The following is a 16,040-nucleotide window of genomic DNA, read 5'->3' as shown; positions in this document are numbered from 1 at the left end:
CTGCTGAAGAGGAGCAAAAGAGACAATCAACCCATACACGCTCGTCCCTCCCGGATCATTTCCTTTTTTCTCAAGTGTCTCTGTGCTGACACTGAGACCCCTTTTTCTCAAGTACCATGTTTTGACAGATGTTAATGAAAAAGCAAAGAATTGTGTTGTCTCCCAACAATGGTTTGAGCATTGACACTCCTGAATAGTTTAATAGTTACCATCAGGGTAGGTAAAAAGTCAAGACTACACACTGAGCAGTATTAGAGAGATGCACAGGTAGGAAGCAGCGTGTCCATGGTGACACAGCATGGCATTTTCCCCCTATTAACATATCCGACCTTTGTGTGAGTAAATGTGGTTATTCTATGAATTCATTATTCTCATGTATATCTGGGTCTGCATATTTAGGGGCTGCTGGATCTTCTTCCTGTTTACTATTCATTCTTTCCTATTTGATCATTTTCTTTCTAGTTTTTTCGATTATTGCTATTTTATTTGTACATTACAGGGAGACCATACCAAAAACCTCAGAATTTGTATTTTATTTTAATTGACATATAACAAAACCGTGATTGATGCATAGTTTGACTCATTCTGCAGCTTGAGCAACGAAATATCCTTGATATTAAGATTTGTTTGCCATTTTCCATGTTTTTGAAAAAATAACAACATCATGAATCACATTTTTTGTACAGTAGCTTAAAAGCAGATGGCCCACTTAAAACTGCTGTTCTCTTTTGAACAGGACCATCAGTGATCAAAGCCAGAAGAAACAGTTCTCTCAATTTCATCAGTGCTGAAATGTCGGCTGTCATTAGAAACAGTAGCTGAGCACTTGAGCAACTTCAGGACAAATGCAGCAGGGTCTGATCGAAACAGCATGGCCAGGTTTTCATAATGAAAGCTTAGGCTTTCATTCAAACCTACTCTAGCTGTGCCGTGTGACGCAAATGTCACTGATCTGAGTGCCAGAAGAGTTTGGAGGTGTGTGGATGGAGCTTGGACAGACCCTGACTGCGTCCCCTCTCTGTCTGTGGCCTAGGCTCCGACTGGGCTAAGCTCTCCATACCTTCTGTTCGGTATTGGCGAGTGCCAGATCTGTAGCAAACAGAGAGACCTGTACACCCAACTAAGGGCTGGGCGGTATATCGACTTTTTAAGATATATCGATATATTTTCAAACGAGATATAGGATGAGACAATACCGTTTATATCGATATAGTTTGATGTTGCGTTACATAAACTGTTTCTTCCGTAAAGCCGTGCTGTGTTTGCATCTCTCCTCTCTCACACTCTTCGTGCAACCCCGCTCCCATTCTCCCTCTGCGTCTGCGTGCAAATCCGGCCCCATTCGCTCACAGGTTCTCCTGCAACATGACGGGAGACAAAGCGCCTGTCCACACTGCCAAAGAAAACTCACCCTGTGTCTCAATCAGCTCCCTAGCTCCCTATGTCGTAAATCAGTATATCATGAACACGAATTCAGGTACTGGTAAGGGTACTGATCCACTGAACATTGTGACACTTATGACTCAATCACCCACGACACGTTAACAAGCTTGCGCATTGTAGCGCAGCTGTTATTAATCAGTACCATTACTGTATAAATTACACTCATTCATTTTCGTCGAAGATATTCAAACGTACAGTAATATAGACCTTTTTCACACTCTGGGTTTTAAAACGCGTAAGTAAACCTTTGCAGGGTAAACTTCGTCAGCAGTGAATGGGAGTGAATTGGAGATCACAGCAAATATTATTTGCACTTATTTGCTCCAAGGCCAAAAGAAAAAATCCACCATTACTTTTGAATGACTTTCCAGAAGAGGAAAAAATAGAGAGTGGTGGATTAAGACAGTAAAATGGGAGAAGATGCCAAATTTACTGTCACTTTCTCAGCAGCTGTAATAGAAACCCCCTCACAGCTGTGGTAATTCTTTTTTTTTTTAAAAACTAATTCCAGGGTAATATAACACAAAGCATGATGTTTTAAATTTACACTCAATATTTAAAAATGTATAATATAAAAAAATTGCGAGATTTACGCTGATAAATACGGCAGAAACGTGTCATCACAGTCTGTGAAAAGGTCTTTTTTAACAGATGAATGGCATAGTGAAATAAAAATATAAAGGAGTGTATTTTAAATCTTCTTTTAACAACTTAAATATTTAAAAGATTGTTTCACTTTCATGGTAATTATGAAAGAAAGACATTACAAACAAAATCTGTTTTTAAGAGAAAATAATGCTTGGACCTCATAGTTTTACACTTGTGCTCGTCATTTAATGAGTTGAGATACTTCAGAAGACACGAGGACGTTTCCGGTAAGGGAACATATTGAGCAACGATGCTCCCTGGTTTTTACAGTGCATTGTGGGATTTTTTAGGGAGCAAACATAAACTGCAGTACGAAGAGTGTGTTAAACTTCGTGCAGCTGCTGCAAACCCGGCCATGAAGCCTTCACAGCCCGAAAAGTCTTCTGCCCCGAAAACAAAGCGCGTTGCAAGCTTAATTTATCATCTCACTTGTGGCTTTGACTTACAACTGAATATTTGCCCACTTTGTAGAAAATACAGAGATATATATTGTGTATCACAATTCAGCCTAAAAATACTGAGAAATGATTATCGCCCAACCCAACACCCAACCTCTGCCAAATGGGCAAGCACTCTATGACTTACACTTCAATGTGAGCGAGAGACAGAGAGAGAGAGAGAGAGAGAGAGAGAGAGAGAGAGATGGAAAAGGCAGGATCAAATTGTTAGGTTCCAATAATCTTGATTTATCCATGATTTCTTAGTATTAATGCAATCTCCTGATTGTGTGTTGTTCTTGATTGTTTGCAGTGCAGCTGAATAGCCATGAAGAGGTGCCTTTATAAACATGAATAAAGTAGGAGAGAGTGGGCAGGGAGTTCAGTCAAGCTGACCTGGTGCCTTATAGCATGTTAATGTAGATTTGAGTGTTTGAGTGTCTACTGTGTTGTCATTAAATTCTGCCTGCCAGCAGCTTTCTTGTGTCTGTACATTTGTTTGTGTATTATACTGTATGTGTGTGTGCATTGGCCTGGCCCAGCGTGTGGGCTGAGCTCAGGAAGTGGGCAGGCAGGCATGTGGCCCTCTGCCACTTGGGCCCCAGGGTTCGAAACACAGATGGCCCACTGACATCAGCCCAGGCCTGGGGTCAGCTTAGACAGCATACAGAGAGAAAGAGAGAGAGATGCATGACATTCTCAGCCAAAAAGATGAAAAGACAACAGTGAGAGACTCCTAGATGAGAGATGTACAAAGACACTTGGCCTGTGCTCAGGTGAGAAAGCTTGCAGAGTTGGCAAATTTAAGCCAGATTGTGAGAAGTGAATATAAAAGGAGAGTTAGAATGAGTGGGTGGAGCTCCATGCAGAGGCAAGTGAGATGCTCAAGAACAGCCAGGAAACTGGTGGGGTTTATTCCATGGCGTAACACTTGAATCACAGGTGAGATCACCTGTCTCCACTGGCCTGAATCAACCACATTCCTGGCAGCTTTCGCACCAGAAAGTTTGCAACGATTGAGATTCACATAAAAGCAATTTACGATCCAGTTCTATCCCAGGTACAAATTTGACATTTAATCATGTATATTTATAGACTTTTATTGCGCAGGCATAAATTTATCCAACAACCTTGCCAGAACCCACCCTTATGCCTTGGCGTAATCCGTTATTGTTTTGTTAAAATTTAACAGATATCAGACTCTGTTTTAAAATGTGGGTTAGACATGTTTTCTCTTTTTCTATCTGTTATTATTCCAAAGAGTTTTCTCAGACAGATCATTCTCACATTTTATCAATAAAATTGTAGGGGACAAGAAACCTTGCGTATGCTGGATTTGAACCTTCATCTCCCACATGAGCAACACAGGTCAATGTGTCTGGAGCATTGGTGCTAAATGCTACGCCACAACTAATTTTTTTGTACTGCAAACAGAGGCAGAGGAGGAGGAAGTTGGTAAGATATAATAATTTTCCTTTGTTTGTCAGATACAGAAATAAAACACATCTGTGCTCTAGGAAGACAGTTCTTTATTATGGGAAGTTTCAGAACAGAGAAGAATCAGACTAATGGAGAAAGAGAGAGGGTACTCCAATGGAACTCACCTGAATCTTAAACCACTAAAGAGCAGACAAGAGCAGCTGACGTTTATTCAGCCTATTAATGCTCTGACACTGAGGCAAGGTGAGGGCCGCACTTATATTTTTAGCCCATGAATGGAAGGAGCCATCAGATGAGTCAGAGAAAAGAATGGACAGAAAAGAAATGGCAAGAAACAGGAAAAAAATGTGCAGGCAGATGGAGAGGCGGCCGTTATGGGTTGCTGTGACTGAGATTGTGCTGCTCTATTTAAAAACCACAGGAGTTTGTTAATGCTGCCGTAGGGTACATGGCATGTGTGTGGAGATGGAGACACAGGAGTGTGTAAATAAGTGAAGAACAGAAAAATTGCAGCTAGCATTGCAGCCCTCATTACAGTGCGACACAGATCTGACCACATACTGCATTGGGCATGACATGTATCTATGGACAGCCATACATTTTAGCATAAGGCCAGAAACTTGGGGTGCACCGATCGATCAGCCACTGATCCAAATCAGCCGATTTTTGTCTTAAATCCATGATCAGCGATCGGCCGATCGTGCTTAGATTCAGGGCTGATCTTTTTTTGAAGAACGCATGCACTGCTACTCTAATGAATGAGCACTTGCTCAGACCTTGAAGCATACAGTGTGGCCACTGGAGGGTGAGTTGGTGGCAATCCTAAGCATTCACAAATTTAAACTTTCAGACATGCTGTAATTTAGATGAATATGCTGGTTTGTTTTAAAACATGTGTAAGAATAATATGTGTATGAATATTAAGATGCCCATTTTCTAGAGTCAGTACACAGTGAGCACAGAGAGGATAAAGAGACTGCAAATGGGCATAAAACAAATTAAACAACAAATAAACATGCAAACACAAATTTGAGTATACGTGATGTAACGTGAGTTGTGACAATCAGATGGTGTGTGGAGCGACAGAGACTGTTTGAGCGATCATGACCACTATAAGCTTCTCCTCCTTCAACATGAGCGCTCTCATAAATCGAACAAGCGTGCTCTTCATATGCTCTCAATATCTCATCAGTCACTCATCTCAGCGCTATTCCCAGTTCCTCACAGGAGCAGTTTTGGAGCTAGTAATAGACAACTTTCTTATTTTTGAATGTATCTGCTGTGTGTGATGCCCTCATGGTTTTTACTGGTTGCCAGTATGTCACAATAACCTTTGATATTGACAACAGAACTATTCATAACTGTTTTCAATACAAATAAATGTTAGTAATAGAGCCCGACCGATATGGGATTTTTGAGACCGATACCAATTTTAGAGGGGGGGAATTCACCAATTACCGATATGGTGGCCGATATAGTTAATTTTTGAGCTGGAATGAAAACAGACCTTTTCTATGTGGATTTTTCACTCATCATTATTATTATACATTGTCAACAAATTCTAGAAATGAACACTGAGAAAATAAAGAATAATTAAAAAATACAATAAATAGTTTAAAAACATCAGTACTGTATGTTCAGGATTAGCCAGTTGCTGACCATTTAAATAAAGAATAAATAAAAATGCAATAAATAGCTTAAAAAACATCAGTACCGCATGTTTAGTATCAGTCAGTTGCTGACCATTTAAATAAAGAATAAATTCAAATAAAATAAATAGCTAAATAAACATCAGTACAGTAAGTTTATCAGTCAGTTGCTGACGATTAAAATAAAGAATAAATTCTTATAAAATAAATAGCTAAATAAACATCAGTACAGTTTAGTATCAGTCAGTTGCTGACCATTAAAATAAAGAATAAATAGAAATACAGTAAATAGCTAAATAAAATGGTATCAGTATCGGCACTACCAGAAACATACTTTACGCAAATATGTGTACGCAGATGCGAGCGCTTGGCCAACGCGTGGTACGGTTGAACATACTTAAAGTGTTCTTGCGTTACTTGGTAACAAACCTCAGTGTTCAAGGGGGCGATAGAGTTATCTTTAATAGTCTGTGCCATTAAAATGAATGTGTTATTATTCAGGTAAATATATTGAATTCAACTTACTTGCTAACTAATATTCTTATCAAAGAGAAATCCCACCGTTGAAGTAGACAGTTCACATTAATGTCTGCTATAGCGCCCCTATGCAACATAGAGAATGCAATGCCTATTTGTGTTGTGTAATGAGTTGTGGTCTGACACAACAACACACAAAATTGAGCTTGCGTAGCTTGAAGCTGTGTTCAGGTACTTGCGTAGATTATGTTTCGTCATGAACTGTTTGCTGTTTCACTCAAAACACATCACTGTTCTTTGCCCCTTGCCCTTGGTAAGCATTTAAATAGGGGCGGCTGTGGCTCAGGTGGTTGAGCAGGTTGGCTATTAATCGCAGGGTTGGCGGTTCAATTCCTAACCCACATGACTCCACATGCTGAAGTGTCCATGGGCAAGACACTGAACCCCAAGTTGCTCCCAATGGCAGGCTAGTGCCTTGCATGGCATCTCTGCCGTCATTGGTGTGTGAGTGTGTGCGTGAATGGGTGAATGAGTCACAGTGTAAAGTGCTTTGGAACTGCTAAGGTTAAAAAAAGCACTATATAAGTGCAGACCATTTACCATTTAAATAAAATGTCTGAATAAGCAAAAGTTGATTTGCACGAGATTGGCAGTCCTACAACAATGAGAAAGCCATTAAGGGCAGGTATAACAGAGAGAGCTGATCCCCATTGTCCATTCCTTATTGCCAGTACATGGTAGAGCGCCCTGTGGCACAGAGGAGAGGTGACTGCCACTCGTCCATCTGCGAACAGCTTCATTTAACATAAGCTGAGCAGGAAGCCATTCAGCAGTGGAAGAAATTAGATCTTTATTTGCTTTCTGTCTGCATTTATCACCCGTGGAGACAGCAGAGGCTGCCCAGGTTGGAAGTGAAAACGGCATCCTTGGAGAAAAGGGGTATCAGTTTTTGGCTTTATAGTTGAACTGAATTAATATAGTAGTGTGGTGGAGCCAGTCAATGGTTGCATCAGTCAGGATGTGGCCATAAAGAATATAACCTCAGCTGGCATTAGGCTGCTGGTTCTAAAACACAGGCTGGCGGTTCTAGGAAAAGTGTCAGTTTGATATGTAATATCTTTTTCTATTCAGGGTTAGGAGGTTTACTTTTAAAAATGTATTCCACTAAAGATTACAGAATACAATCTGTATCATGTAATTTTCAACATATTCTGTTAGATTACTCAAAGTCAGTAACATAATCTAAACACTTTGGATTACTTGTTTGACATTGACATTTTTTTTTTTCACTTGTTTTGATTATAAGCAATGAATAAAGCCTAATATCTTATGCAGTGTTGTAAGTATATCTTGTTTTAAGGATTTTTTTTTTTTTTTTTTTTTTTTTACAGGAAAACAATACAAAATTCTCATTAAGAGTAAGGTTTTTACAGTATATTGTTGCCCTATTATTTAAAGGTTTACTAGAGAAAAAATATTATCTGACTAGATTTTCTAGATAGAATTCATTATAAAATACAATCCACCTGGTAACAGGTAGGTGAATGTAAGGGGCTAGAAATAGAATTTTTATCTTAGCTTTTTCTGATCGTATGTGGATTCTGTTCATAGAATGAGGTTATAAGCTGCCAAAGGCTACACTGGTTAGCTTTTCGAATGTACAGTAAACAGTAACCTACGCCATTACTAATATTTTGTAATTTAAATACGTTATGTGTATTATTGAATTCTGTTTCTAACCAACCCTGCCACTGTCTCAACTTAAGTTGTTCTCCTACACACTCCCATATTTAAAAAAAAACAAACAAAAAAAACATTGTCTTATGGCATTCCATCTCTGAATTGTAAATTTATTTGCGTATACTTGCTCAGAATCTCACATGATATGTTGATGTTAAAGAAAATACAGTAGACTGCCTGTGGGGATATCCCATACACATGAACACACAGAGAGATCCTCACACTCAGATCCCAGGGCTCCAGCATATGCAGGGCACAGTTGTCTGGCCCATGGAGTGGGAGGAATGTGGAAAACCTCGTAACGCACCTCTGATTTTCCACTCCTGCTGTGTACACATCCCATTATCAGTTTTATATGAACACTGGAAATTCCTCCGGTGAGGTGGCTCCGGCGCCCAGATGCCCTGGGCGGCAGGGCCGCTACATTCCTGGCTGGAGGGCCTCCTTGCGAGACGACCAAGGGTGGCCCCTTCATGGCTCTTTTAACAGTGAGATATATATATATATATATATATATATATATATATATATATAGATAGATAGATAGATAGATAGATAGATAGATAGATAAAAACTGGGACGCTCCGTTGTCCCCTTGCACAGCCTTACTTCTCTGCTCTTTAGCATGCAATGCAACACCACATAATATGTGTTTAAATGTATTTAGTATTTAGTTGCATGTATGCATGTTTTTGTGTGTGCAATACACAATGACCTCATGAGCTGGCAGGTCAGGCTGTCTTTTGCTCTCCATTTGTTGATCCAAAACTAATTAAACGCTGGTTAAGGAATTGTTTGTGGTAATGGCAAACTGTAAAGTAGCTGTTGATAGATTTCTGATGTGTCATGGAACAGGATTGGTTGTATAATACACAGCTTGAACAAAGGGTTTCTAAGTTTGATTTTGAATATTATTGCATTCTGTCTTGTAGATGAAATGGTGTCTTTGGGCTTATGTTTTTCAGAATACATTTTGATCATAACAATATACCAGAAAATCATGACAGCCATTGTCACGGACATAATACAGACAGCACACTGCACACATGTAGCAAAACGTATCTTCATATGCTAGTATTATCCATATCAGACAAAATACAGAGAGTGCTCAAATAAAATAGAATGGATGTTGAATCAGGCTTATTCAGCAAATAAATGAGCATGCCTGGATTTCATTAAGTGAGTTCTGCAGCTATTTTACTCAGCGTGAATAAGCGATAACAAACACTAAATCAGTAACAATGGTATCAGTTACCATTGAAATCCGTATTAGCACTCAGAATGTGTGACGTTTGCATCTGAGATTCTTGAACGGATCTGACGTAGTCACATTTCACTACAGCTCCACAATAGAGGGTACATGGAGAGCTAATCTGGGTTAAAATGGGCTCAAACTTGTTTTGCTTAGGAAGTGTTACAATCCATTTTTGGTATTATTCTGTTGTTCCGTTCTATATTTACCACAAAACCAGTTTTAGATTATAGTAAAAATGGTAAATCAGGTGCAGCAATGACATGGCAGCTTTAGCAGTTCTCTGACATTTTTCGTAAATATTACAGAGTACATATTATTTGGGTGTTCCTTTATTTACCACTAAACTACTTTTAGATTATAGTAAGACGTGTAAATCAGGTGCTGCTATGACGTGGCAAGTTTAGCTGTTTTGGGTTCTCAGATACATTTTCGTAAAAATGTGAGATTACGTTATTTGGGTGTTCCTTTCTTTATTTAGCTCAAAACTACTTTTAGATTATAGCTTGACGTCTCAATCAGGTACTGCAATAATGTGGCGGCTTGAGCAGTTTTCATAAATATTAGAGATTACATATGATTTGGTTGTTCATTTTTTATTTATCACCCAAAAACTACTTTCAGATTATAGCCTGGCATCTCAATCAGGTGCTGCATTGACGTGGCAGCTTTAGCAGTTTGCATTTCTTGGACCATTTTCGCAAATATTATAGATTACTTACTGACAACAGGTTAATGAAACATTCAAGGGAAAGACAAGGCGCTAGAACACATAGTAGTCTTGAACACATTTGAAGTTTTCATGCAGTGGTATGATTTCTGTGGAATCCCAGGGATTTGAGTTTAGAGACCATAATCAGTCATGCTTCTAAGGTCCCTGGTCTTTAGTGTCTCAGTGGGGCAGGAAGATCACTCATCAATGACACCACTGATCTCAGCTGCCAGACTGCAGGCTGAAACGGCAGAAAAACATATATCCGTTTTTGCCTCTGGAAAATAAATCCTACCATGGCATATTTGCCTATGCGGTTTGTTTACATGTTTATTTATTTCTCTTACCTCTAGTCTGATGTGTCTCCAGGGACAAATGTAAATACAAATGTACAAACAAGCTCTCCTGGGATGCACACATACCCATAAGGGATGTATACAAACACATATACACACACACACTCAAAACATTCAAGAAGCCTCATGTGTGTGTTCATGCTCAGGGCCAGATGATGAGGACTTGTTTGTGATGGGAGCCAGCAGTGACCTCAGACGCTTAACAGAGAAGCTAGTGTACCCCTCCGCCCCTCTGACACACAGTCTCACAGTGGAGTTTGTATACCCCTCCATCCCAGCGAGACAGCACAGCATCTGTTATGTAAGTCACACACACATCCGTGGGCGCACATGCATGCACACTATGTCAGAGTTCACAGCAAGGTTCTCAACCAAGTTCAGTGATGGAGCCCAGTGACACCTTGTTTTCTCCATCTGTGAGGAGGTCTGTATTATCAGAGAAACAAAAGGGTGCATTCTGGGTGTTACTTAACAGACTCCCATCTCAGGATTTTGTAGGATCATCCTTTTCTTTTTCGTCTGTCAAGCTGAATTGTATTCTCTCCACACTTACTTTCCCACAGTGCTATAGAGAGCAGTACTGCACAGGTATCTAAGGACAAAGGGCTGAAGCAACCACTTCACTGTCTGGATCAGATCTTTTAAGACAGGGCTTTCCCCCTGAGAGTCAACTTTTATCATCAACTAAACTTTCATCTTATCCATTGTCGCTTAAATTTACATGTTTCTGCATACAAAAATGGTTTCGTTTAGGTTCTTTGAGTGTGGCAGACAAGAAGTACATTGTGATTTTTTTAAAAGACAGAAATCAGAAGGGAAATTGCCTGTTGAAACGGCAATAGCCATTCAGACTGAATCATTTAATTTGTGTCTGGGCGAAGATGTTGTTTTCACATTGTGAGGTGCTGATAGACAATACTTTGTTTAAGAATTACTCACACACTCAATGTCACATTTTTGTCTGAAAGTTATGCAAAAAATGTTTTTTAAATCATTATGATTGTGATATCGGAAATTGTTTAGTAGTTTCAATGCGGCAGTCACCGTAGATGGTCCGTTTAAGATCTGTGCTGTAACATTCTTGGCTCTTAAGTTGGTGGTCTTGTCAGGGGTTCACAGGAGCACCTGTAGACAGAGGCTGTTTTGTGCTGCTCCATCAACAGACTACTAAAGTTGTTAGCCAAACAGTAATTCATACCTTAGCCCAAATTCTTTTTTGCTGTTTCCAGCCCCCTGATATCACAAGTGACTCAGCGAGTGAATGTGGCTATAGTACGAACATGGTACGGAACATGCTGAACAGGAAACCCTGGGGCACACAGAAAGGCTCAGCTGCATGTCAGTGGAACTGGAAAAACAATTATCTTAATTTCGTGTTGAAAGGTTTTGTCCTTGTGCTGGGAGAGACTGAGAAATTGTGAATGAGCGGTTCTATTCCCACTGTGGTGCCTTTGTGATGTAGTTGTGTGTCTGAGAATTGGAAATTCATGGTCAGATTACACTACGGACCTGTCTCTGGAAAGGAACATGCCCATGGAGGGGACTCAGAGAGCTGCTTGATTTTCCCCTTTCCTGTTGCTGTGGCAAGTATCTTGGAAAAAAACAAAATATGTCAAGGGTCTTTGTCGTAACAAGTCGGGGGACAAATGACAACACCATGTGAAAGTGCTGTGCACTTGTTTGTGCAAATATGTATGTTTGTGTGCAAGTGCCCAGCTTTTACATGGGTAATATTTGATGAGGGGAAAACTGGCTTATTCCTACATTTTTGTTTCTCCAGTGGAACTCAGAGTTTCAAAGCCTGGAACTGTTAGTCAGTATTTGTTCTGAGCCCAAGTGTGTAGCAGACCCCTACTTCATGGCCGGAAACTTGGGGCCTGTCCCTCTAGTCAGAACTCACAAAAAAACAAATGAACAATTCTTCCTCTTATTCTTCACCTCACTTCCTTTGTCTCCTCACTAAAAAGAGCGTTATTGCGATTTGCTCTTGCATGTGGGCGGATGTGTGCGTGTTTACGAGCGAGAGAGTCGTCTGCACTGTTGTGGTATTGCATCTGCAGTCTTGTGGGAGTTGAGTTCACACCTTTACATTACCACTTTCTCCAACGTCACTGACACAGTTCCGGCCTCACACATAGTAATCGCTGTGTGGATCTGAGCGTGGAGCATAATGCAAACATCTCCTCCGTTTCACCACAAACCTTCAATATCAGCATGAACTTTAATGAACAACGTGAAAAAATAATGAATATGCACAAAAATCCACAGGCCATGATGTGAGAATGACATTAGTCTTTCAGAGCATTTGCTGTTTATCTCTGTGTGGTTCTGCAGTGAATTATCTTAATATAATATCTCTTGTTTCTGTATTGTTTTAGCAGCTCCTCAGAGGTCCAAAGCTGCTTCCGAAATTTTGGAAAAATCTGTCCTCACTGAGCGCACGCTTTAGGCCTTTTCAGGAAAAGAGACTGACAGATTTAGATATATAATATAATTATAGATATTACTATATTGTTGCCTGACACCTCTCTATCCCCTGAACCTCTCTTCACATAAGATCCCCATTAGGGAAGCATATAAGCATCTAAAAATGTTGCAGCTGCTCTGCCAAAAGATGTTGAATAAGTATTATTTTAGCCACCCTTTACTTGCTGAAGTTGCTAGGGTGCTCTGGATGGTTGCTAGGGCATGCCTATGAATTTTCTGAAGTTACTGTTACTGAATGACTGCTTGTTAGCCCAAGTCAAATGAGCCCACCCTTAAGTTTCTAAGACATTCTGATCCAGAGGTATGATCACTTTGCAATGCTGAGTCTATGGGAGTTTTTAGCCTGGTTTTCACCCGCCAGGTGAACATCCTACATCGCATCGCTTATAAAAGTCAGAGTGCACCTCTCCTTATTAAGCCGGTCGATTTAACACCTTATTGACAGGTTTACAACAAACGGTGCAGGACAAGTTACACACCTCAACTTCTCAACTTTACATTGCATATCTAATCAACTTCTGACAAACAAATTTTTATAATTATTTGAATGATCACTCGTATGTGCGTCACATAACCATGTGTCACTTTGTCTTTGGAAAGGTTTTGTCCATCAAACACATCAAAATGCCCAAATACACATCATTTTGAATTTACAATCTAATCCACTAATACATGCTGAACAGATTACAGTAGCACTGTAAAGTTAGTTCGCAAATTGCTTTTGTTCTCGGCTTCAAAAATTTACATGAATGTGCTTTTGCGATAACTTTTTCCATCGTGTCTTCTCCGTACGTCAGATCAAGGACAGGATAACATGATGGCTTGTTCAAAAACAGGAGACAATGATGAAAACTGAACACTCAAAGTCATCTCAACTCTCTTTTTGGTATTCCTCACATAATATGAAAGTTACCGGGATTTAGGCCTAAATGGTTTACCGGCGTTACGTCGTCATGACAGTGAAGTCATATACACTGGATAACTTTACACTGAGAAGGTTAATAATCGATATTAACTAAGTGACTCATACTAGAGTCATGTTAATGTGTATTATGTTTAAGTATTGTGGCTTTACATTTGAAACAGTGTGTAGTTGATGTTTTGTGTATTGGACCCATTTACTATCATTTTAGGCCTATGTGCCTTACTGCACTAAAAAACATTTAGAAAAAGAGGGAATGAGCCAAATTATTTTCTGTGGTAATCAACATTATGCCTCAGATTCTGTCAATAGAGTTTAACTTGTATTAAACCGAAACATTCGTTGTAAATATAAATATTTATATTTGTATGTTCTCACTTTCTTAAAAGTTTGAACAAAACATAGAAATCATTGATTTGCAAACTGTTCTATCGTCTTCACTCTTCACACGTTCACACTTTTGTCCCATGATTCATATACAGCAACATGAACCAAAACTCTACCCTACCAGCTTTTTACATCTTTTCACACCCATTTCATTTTTTTTTAAGAGATGTGAACAACTGATGCTGACTTCTGGTTAGAGTCTACATATTTTTATACTATTTCCAAGAATAAATTGATTTTAGAAATGATCACCACAACTTCATCATGTCCTACATTGTTCAGGCATGTGTATATATATATATATATATATATATATATATATACGTATATATTTTTATATTTCCCAATCAAAATCAGCCTGATATGTTAAAGGCACAAAGCCATGAGTGAAAAGCAGCAGTGTACAGGAAATAGAGATGCTGTTATTTACTGAAGATGCCATAATTATGATGCCACAGTGGCTTCCTCTCCTTCCTCACACAGCTGTGACAGTCCCACCCTCAGCACATGAGCCAGACACCAAAGATGCTTTGTCTCTTTATCAGTTTTCTGGAAGGAAAGCTTTAATTGCATTATACAAATAGGCCCAATTTGCGAAGAAAGCCTTATTCAGATAAAGATCTTAGCATCAAGAATTGTTTGCACCTGTAATGTTCCTCACAGTGCAGTTGGTGTCTAGTCAGTAGACCGATGGTTTGACAAGGTTCCTGTCTGCTTAAAAGTGGGACGTGGAAATGTGGATTGGGCAATTCATGGGAAATAAGTCCTGGGAAAGTTGGCACCTGGACAGTATGATGAGGTGTGACTGCCTCTGTTATTTTGTGTGTGGGACATAGGCTACTTTACCAGCTCTTCCCACAGGCAGAGCATAAAGAGAGGGTCCTGTTTTGGAAATACAACCATGTCCTTAGGACTCAAGTGGCTCCAAATATCCACTCTCTCTCTCGCTCTCCCTCTCTCTCTCTCTCTCTCTCTCTCTCTCTCTCTCTCTCTCTCTCTCTTTCTGCAGGATTATGTGGCCTTGACTGTCAGGCTTGTCTGTAGAGGGCCACTTTAGTCATGTGCTTAGCTGCACTTCAATATTAATGCATCAGGAGGCTTATGGAGGGACTGTTATTATCTCCCACGCATGTCTGTCTCCAGCTGGGTGACAGTTAAAGGGACAGGCGCCACAGAGCAAACAGTCCTATATTCTCAATGATGTGGGCCAGTAAGCAGCGCCTAGAGAAACAATCATAACATTGATATTGTTGGCCCCCAGGATTCTCCCCCGTGGACTGTATTCACTCTTAATTATAGGAGTGGTTGGAGGGCAGGGCACTCTCTCTCCAGTAACAATATTATTCTATTGGGTCTTAGGGGAAAGCCACAAAATGTCAAACTTTCTCAGCCCCATTAATGTCTTGGTGATACACTCTGATCATTGGTAAAAATCCTCCTGTATCGTTTGAAATGGAGCATGTTTAGTTGAGGTTGAATGAGCATATTGCTCTGTCTCGTTCATGTGCACACTTAGCCACGCTTTGCCACAGCAATGGTGCGCAGTAGTGTGTGAGCAACTGCAATTACACGTGTATGCGTTAACCGCTGTTGTCTCGTCTCAGAAAACTCTTTGTCTGGGAGAACAGTGGCACAGCCCCCTTGACGCTGGTATTGGTTTAAAAACAGCTCCGTGCAGACACAGCAGAGTAGATATCAAAGGCTAGTGAATGGTATGACCAAGGCACTGTTATCCCTGCAGTGGTGAATCAGCACTTCAACCCTCAAAACAGCTTTCCTCAGTGTTTGTGGTATAGCAATGCCAGATCCACTCTTGACAAAAATGCAACAAGAAGACGTTGTCGTCACACCAATATACGCTTTATTTGCGATAAATTGTCTTCTCTAAATTGCTGTTTAAATATGCTTACAACTATTTCTCCTCCTTTTAAAAGTTGTGATACTCCTTTTCTTGGTAGTGTCTCTTGCTAGATGTGGTTAAGTGTGATCATGAGTAAAGAGTGTGAGAATAAATGTTAAGTTAGTACCTAGACTCAGTGTCACCTCTGACCTAGACTGAAGCATACATTTGTGCCTTGAGTTTTGTTCAT

The 16,040-nt window shown here is 39.8% G+C and overlaps 1 protein-coding gene across 7 annotated transcripts in view; it reads left to right on the top strand.

The window, feature by feature from the left end:
• LOC127409594 (transcription factor HIVEP2-like) overlaps nt 1-16,040 on the top strand; it is a 78,868-nt gene that overhangs the window by 32,835 nt on the left and 29,993 nt on the right. For 3 of the 7 annotated variants that reach the window (XM_051644243.1, XM_051644241.1, XM_051644246.1), the window contains one exon: nt 10,301-10,455. The exons of the other annotated variants lie outside the window; for them this stretch is intronic. The gene's annotated coding sequence lies outside the window, so the exon portion shown is untranslated. The remainder of the gene's footprint in view (nt 1-10,300; nt 10,456-16,040) is intronic. 7 annotated transcript variants of the gene reach the window in all.

This window comes from Myxocyprinus asiaticus, chromosome 19, assembly GCF_019703515.2.
Source record: "Myxocyprinus asiaticus isolate MX2 ecotype Aquarium Trade chromosome 19, UBuf_Myxa_2, whole genome shotgun sequence".
Lineage (NCBI taxonomy): Eukaryota > Metazoa > Chordata > Actinopteri > Cypriniformes > Catostomidae > Myxocyprinus > Myxocyprinus asiaticus.
Note: the sequence above shows the minus strand (reverse complement) of the source record. Positions and strands in the feature narration are given on the sequence as shown.